At 42.0% G+C, this 6,171-nt stretch overlaps 1 non-coding gene across 1 annotated transcript in view; it reads left to right on the top strand.

Moving 5' to 3' along the window:
* Positions 1–12, top strand: part of LOC111347474 (uncharacterized) — a 6,956-nt gene extending 6,944 nt beyond the window's left edge. Inside the window, exon 6 of the transcript XR_016001103.1 lies at positions 1–12. This exon is cut by the window's left edge and continues 1,348 nt beyond it. This is a non-coding gene — a transcript (uncharacterized LOC111347474).
* Positions 13–6,171: the final 6,159 nt, after the last annotated feature.

The raw sequence follows: 6,171 nt of genomic DNA, 5'->3' as shown, positions 1-6,171 counted from the left end.
TTATTATACTGGGATTATTACATGTTAATAAAGGCTGATAGTTTCTAAAGAAACTGTTTGGGGCTGCGTCGGTGGGGGCAACGAGATAATTTTAATATATCAACAAAGTTGAAATGGTAAATTGGCCACCGTTACGATTATAAAAGCTGACATTTCGAGCGTTAGCCCTTCGTCGGAGCAAATAGAGGAATTGTGAGTTGTGTGTGCTTTTAAAGGCAGAAAAAGGAGCTACGTGATTGGTGGGAACATGGCAACGAGAAAAACACGAATAAATTAGTGGAATGACAAGCGTTCGTTGATACCTGTGGGATTTAGACTGCCGGTTTGAAAGATGAAAACGAAACGCTCGAAACGTCAGCTTTTATAATGGTAACGGTGGCCAATTTACCATTTCAACTTTGTTGATAAATTCAAATTATTTCGTTACCCCCACCGACACAGCCCCAAACAGTTTCTTTAGAAACTATCAGCCTTTAGTGAATGGAGATTTTAGCCATTGATTTCACGGTGTTGGAGAGACGTAGCAGTGGCATAGAGAACGTTTTGGTCCTTACCAATGTTTTCACGAAGTTCACCCAGGCTATTCCAACAAGGGATCAGAGGGCGACAACTGTGGCACGGGCACTGATAAAAGAATGGATTGTGAGGTTTGGGGTACCCAGGAGGATCCACAGTGATCAGGGGCAGAATTTTGAGGGCAAAGTGATTCAGGAACTGTGCAAGATCTATGACATCACCAAAAGCCGCACCTCTCGTTATCATCCTGAGGGTAATGGACAATGCGAGCGCTTTAACAGAACTATGCACGATCGCTTACGCACACTGAGTCCTGAGAGGAAACGCAGGTGGCCCGAATTTCTTCCTGAACTTGTATTTGCCTACAATTGTACTCCTCATTCAACCACTGGTTACTCGCCCTACTACTTGTTCTTTGGCAGGGAACCGACACTCCCTGTTGACCAGATGCTGGGATCAGTGAGTCAGGTCGAGGGTGAATGTTCAGAAGGGATCACCGAGCACCAGGAACGTCTAGAGAAGGCTTTTAGGCTGGCCTCAGTGAAAACAGAAAAGGAGACTCTGCGACGCCAAGCTAGAAGTAACCTCAAAGCGATTGATACAAGTCTACCTGTTGGTGTCACGGTGTACCTTAGGAATCGTGTCAAAGGGCGCAACAAGATGCAGGACGTGTGGGATGCAACTCCACATAAAGTCATCAGACGACTCGACACCGGAAACACGTATGTTGTGTTACCACTTGTGACATTGCCAGGTGAGGAAGAGTCCAGAAAAACCGTCCACAGGAATGACATATTACATGCGACACAACTCGTTGATGACATGGGATTGGAAAACTCCCCAGCTGTAAACCAGGACAGAAGCGAAGAGGATGTTTATAGCAGTGACGTACTGTTGGAAGCAGGGACAGGTAGTGGAGTTGAAGAGACAGGGAGCAAAGGAGGGTCAGATGACGGGGAGGAAGATGACGATTTCGAACTTGTGGTGCTACCGGAACAGAACAGTGTCTCTGAAGATATCTCTAATAGTTCTGAGGTGCAACAGGTGTTAAGTGGTGATTAAGGACAGAGTCGGTCAGAGACCCCTGGGAAGAACAGTGCTAAATCAGACCAGGAGCCCCAAATTACAGCTGAATTAGCAGCTGATGCTGTTGCTGACCCCAAGGAGCCTGATGCTCTGCAGACCAGCACCAGTGGACACGAGGGAGCGGAGGTGATGCTGGCCACTGATGATGCTAAGAACAGTCCACCAGTAAGGAGATACACTCGAGCAGGAGCTGGTCAGCATTCCAACCCCCACCACTTATCGAGGCCCGTAATGAGAGAAGGCATGACATCAATCGTGATGGACCCACAAATACTGAGCTCTGTAGCACAGTCTAATCTGCTTATAATGCAGTTGTTAGCTAAGAACGCTCATGTATAGACGCGTATTGTTACTGTTCCTATTGTATCAGTTGATTTAATTTACGTTGCCCTTTCTAAGGTTGTCGAGGACTCCAACCTCAGCAGGGAAGCATGTGATGAGCGTTCCTTACGCACACGTGTGACTCTGGGGTCGAGTGTGCCCGGGCGTGCGCATAAAAACAAAACAAGAGCATGACGTGTTGGTTTTGCGGAATTTGTCGTCTATTTCCGATTTTATTCGTTCTAAAGAGCAGTAAGTTTTGCCATCGTTTTTTCTGATCTTTGAGCAATCCTTTAGTTAGCCTTATTTTCCTTGTGTATCCTTCGTTTTTTTACTCGATTTCTGGCTTTTTAAGGATCATTTTGTGCGTTCTGGTTCCTTAGTGACCGTGCACTTGTGCCACAAACTAGTAGCAGTTTTCACTTTATAATGCTCGCTTCTATCGTTTTCTTTCGTTTTATTATTTTAAGTCGGCTTGTATTTCTGTTAGTTTATACATTTTTGTATCTTTGTCTTAGTATCCTTTAGGCGTCCAGCCGCCAGGGTAAGCGTATTTTGTCATTTTGTCGCTCGATTTATTTCGGTTCATTCGGATCCTACTTCGATTTGATTTGAATTTGTGTTCAGTCTTCATGATTTCACAAGGCTTTGCGTTGCAAGATTTGTTTAGTCTGTTAACGGATTCAGTGTATCCTCTTTGTCTCCTGTTTCCTGGCCTAGCAGGGCATGTGTTTTGTAGCAAAACCTTGTGTTTATTTTCTATTTTCATAATTTGTAAAAGGTTCTGGTTCTGTAATAAAAGGTGAGCAAAACTCCGTGTCACAAACGTTATGATTTATACATCGGAAATGCGCAGTTACATCACGGAATTCATCCTGAAACTTGATCTCAGTGTTTGGAAGGCGACTGAGGTTGCGCTTCGACCGAGTCTTTCTATTGTTCCTGAGAAAGAGGAAATGTAGTGTGATGTGCCTTAAGAAGGTAAATTACCCTTTTGAATTCAGACCATTCATCCCAGCGATATTACACAATTCGCGCCGGATACTCTGAACAAGATATGACCTTGAGAACAAACCGACAGAAATTCAAAGAATAATTATTTTAAAACCTCTCAATCTTATCACAGGTTTAAAAATGAGCCATTTACAAAGCAAAAATTTATTTGAAAAGTAAAACCCAAACGTTTTCGACACTAGGTCATCTTCGGGGTAATTAAACACCGTCCGCCAAATTTGTTTCTGATGGTTTGAACGGGTTTTTTTCGAGGGTAGAGAAGGTATTCTTCTTCAGATAAACGGTATCAGTTGAAATTGTATATTCTATTGAGTATGTATAATCATTTCAGCTGAGAAAATTAGCCAAAATTGAAAGAAACGACGGTAAACGACTTCGAGTTAGATTTTACCTTTGGGTTAGTGATGAAGCATTTAATGTAAAGCAAAAAGATTTCGCTCTAATAAGAATCAAGTATGATTTGTTTATTTTGAGAATCGAGAAAGAGAGCCAGCTGTGTTTGTAGCACAATAAACCCAAGAGGGTCGTTTAAATTTTTCCTTTGTTTTGACTGTCTAGCCCTTCTGTCGCTTTCTGTGACTTCGTCGCAGACATTTTCCGAAGGTTACAATCAACCACACAAGCGAGTAAGTCACTGTGTTTTAGAAGCGCAGAGGTGTATTGATATCTAAGCTTAAAACAGTAGGATAAAGCATTTGAATAAGCTTTACGTTTGAATAGTCTCCAGTTTTTCTTTTCCCTTCTTTTAATTACTTTTGCAGGTTTCTACAAATTTTCTTGTACTTATTTGGCAACAGCGATTGATTCTTGATGTTTTCGTTGAAAATTTTGCGCGGGGAACTTGTGCGCGGCTGGCCAGATTGATCCACTCGCACATGCCCAACGTTTGACCGCTGGTTTCAGTTGTTGTGCAGTTATGCTGTACAGTCAGAATGTTCGGCACCTACAGCCCCAGCTGCGTCTAATCTTAATCACCATCAGGTGCCACACTTACGACTGCACTTACAAAGGACAAGAATTGCAATGTGGCATTCGACATCCCTTCTCGCCCCAAATAGGTCGATGTCTACGTCTAAAACAGACTAACCATCTACGTATGATGCACGATCCTCGCAGTAGAGAGCGCTATTTATGCAATAGCGAAAATCAGACCTGAAAAAAATCAGGCCTGTACGGGATTTGCCCAATGGGTGTACGCTGCTGACGTAAACAAATGCAAAGACTATTTTTCCGCGCTTGCTTGTTTTTTCTGGTCACGTAAGATTTGTTAAATAAAAGGGAACTCTTTAGCTACAACGTATCAATGTTATGTTATAAAGCAAATGGTGAACAACACAGCGTACACTATTGATACGTATGATGCACGATCCTCGCAGTAGATAGCGCTATTTATGCAATAGCGAAAATCAGACCTGAAAAAAATCAGGCCTGTACGGGACTCGAACCACTGACCTCTGCGATACTAGTGCAGCGCCCTACCAATTGAGCTAACAAGCCAACTGGGAACAGGCCGTTAAGTTGATTCGTAATAAACCCGTGATGATAAATCAGATACAATGTATATATGAAGTTCATATATTTTGAACTGTTGTCGTTGTTGAAGTTCATTTATTTGTTTAAGCAGGTTGATTAATTTGGCAGCTGTACTAGCTGATGTGGACCTGTTGTCCTAACCCACCCATCCCACCCCAGGGGAGGACATCCATCACACAGTAATCTCGTGTGTGGGAAATTAACGTCTCCTGCCCCAACCCTGCAGGAGATGGGACCTCCATTTATTCGTCCCTACCCGAGAAGACTAGAATATCTAACCATTTCTCGATGTTATAGAAAGGTAGCAAATTCTTCTCAATTATTTTAAGACCTTGAGTGTTGGTCCGGCCGGGGCTCGAACCCTCGACCTCCCGCACTACAGTCCAACGCTCTATCCATTGAGCTAACCGGGAGGCGGTTAGCTCAATGCGGTATTAGATACGTATGATGCACGAAACCTCGCAGTAGAGAGCGTTATTTATGCAATAGCGAAAATCAGACCTGAAAAAAGTCAGGCCTGTACGGGATTCGAACCACTGACCTCTGCGATACTAGTGCAGCGCTCTACCAATTGAGCTAACAAGCCAACTTGGAACAGGCCAGTTAAAATGTATGCTTATAATAGAATCTAAGATGAATAAAGACCTAAGAAATACGCATGTATAATTAAGAGCTGTTTTGAAACGTCTTAAGTTACCTATCTCAACGACATTGGAGGGCAGGTCATTCCATTCACGAATGATTTTAACCAAAAAAGAGTACAATTACAGTTTGCCAATTTCCCCTGCAGTTTCTAATTGGGGTTGGATCTAGTACGTTTTGAAGTAAACTCAAAAAAATCACAAAAATGGAGGCCATTCAGCGCGAATACAAGTTTATAGCATTCTACTAAGGAAAACTATTGTCTTATATCAGTCAACTTCGACCAATGTAACATTTCACAACAATCTTCATATGACATCTCACCCCTTCGCTGACCTAAAGCCAATCGAGAGGCTCTTCTCTGAACTTTCTCCAAGAGAACAATATTTTTAACTAGGTAAGGGCACCATACTGGAGAAGCATACTCAAGGATTGGTCTCACAGGAGTCTTGTACAATGTGGAAGAGATTTTCCTAGTTTACAGGACCGTTTGTTCGCTTGATTAGACCGAGAACTTTATTGGTCGTATTGACAACCTCAACAACGTGTGGAGTCCACAAGAGATCGTGCGAGATTGTAATGCCAAGGTCTTCACAGAACTCACTGAGCTTAGACATTCGATCATACTACACTTTCACATGAGTGTGGTTGTTGTTGAATTTTTAGGCAATTTAGTCATGCCGACGTTATGCGCAATGTTCTGGCATTATGCCCAAAGTCATGCTAACTAACCGGTAATTCCCTATTTCCAATTATAAGCACTTAGATTTAGATTTTCCAATTTTTGGAGGTTAGAAGGAATTTTTTTTTTTTTTTGCCTTATATGGTGACCCGCTAAGTTAGTCGCAAGTGTATCTGCTATTAGAGCTTTATTTAATTTAATAAATGAACAGACTTGTTTGGTTGATTTTCCATAAATAAAAAAATACCTCAACGCTTAGTCAATAAGATCAATTAGAAGATATCCCGTCCAATATGTTTCTGTGTTTCCCAACGTGACAAAAAAGTAACTTCCTATAATTAAAATATTTTACTAATACTTTACCTTACTAATACTAA

Source organism: Stylophora pistillata, chromosome 5 (genome assembly GCF_964205215.1).
Source record: "Stylophora pistillata chromosome 5, jaStyPist1.2, whole genome shotgun sequence".
Classification (NCBI taxonomy): Eukaryota; Metazoa; Cnidaria; class Anthozoa; order Scleractinia; family Pocilloporidae; genus Stylophora; species Stylophora pistillata.
This window is presented reverse-complemented; position numbering and strand designations above follow the sequence as displayed.